Below are 881 nucleotides of genomic sequence, written 5' to 3'. Positions count from 1 at the left end.
CAGTGTGCGCGGAACTGAGCCCACCCTTTAATCCTGAGGTTCGTCTGCCGGGGCCAAGCACGCTTGGACGGTGGCAGCGAGGTCCTCAGGACGTAGATGGATTGCCTTACAGGGCTAACGAGCTCCATCTGCCCGGGGAGGGGCCCCGACCGGGAATCGAACCCGGGTCTCTGCAGTGACAGTGCAGTGAATTTTCCCCTGGACCACCGGGGGCTCCCGAAAAAGACTGTTAATGCATGTTGTATGAGATTTTGTACACCAGTTCTATTTATTTCAATGTGTAAAAGGCATGTTCAGGCATGTTCTCTCCCTCACTGTTCTCCCTTATCCCTGACTGGTCAGGATTTGCTGCAGTATGGGCAGCCCTGCAATTGCCCCTTATTCTTATGATTGGTCCCAAGTTAGGTCATATCCCTTCTTAAGCTCCCTATTAGGTCATATCCCTTCTTAAGCTCCCTATTTGTTAAACCCTCCTTTCAATTCTATACTCCTCCCCAATTTTTAGCACCTTCTACAACCAACCTTCTATAAGCAAGAGTCTCCCTTCAATAAAGTGACAGCATTTCTGCTTTCTACTCTGCACAAACCCCTGTGTGCTGTCATGTCCTTTCTCCCGACCGAGCTGCAGCAATGAAACACTTAGCAATCAGTTTTTCCCTGGCAATAACCCTATAAGGTGTCATGGGTGTGAAAAGAGATGGTGGAATCTTTTCTCAGTGCCCCTCCACCATGTCTATTTCTTCCAGGGTGGGGGTGGGGGTGGAGCAGAGCCACATGGGTGGGGTGGAGGGGATAGGGGAGAAGTCCTTAGTTCAGGGGTTTTTGGGTCTGTGGTTGGACAGAGCAGAGCTTATTATTAATGCTCCTCATAGAGCTAGGGA

This window comes from Empidonax traillii, unplaced genomic scaffold, assembly GCF_003031625.1.
Source record: "Empidonax traillii isolate 1590-97213 ecotype Southwest subspecies unplaced genomic scaffold, ASM303162v1 scaffold2719:size65328, whole genome shotgun sequence".
Taxonomy (NCBI): domain Eukaryota; kingdom Metazoa; phylum Chordata; class Aves; order Passeriformes; family Tyrannidae; genus Empidonax; species Empidonax traillii.
Note: the sequence above shows the minus strand (reverse complement) of the source record.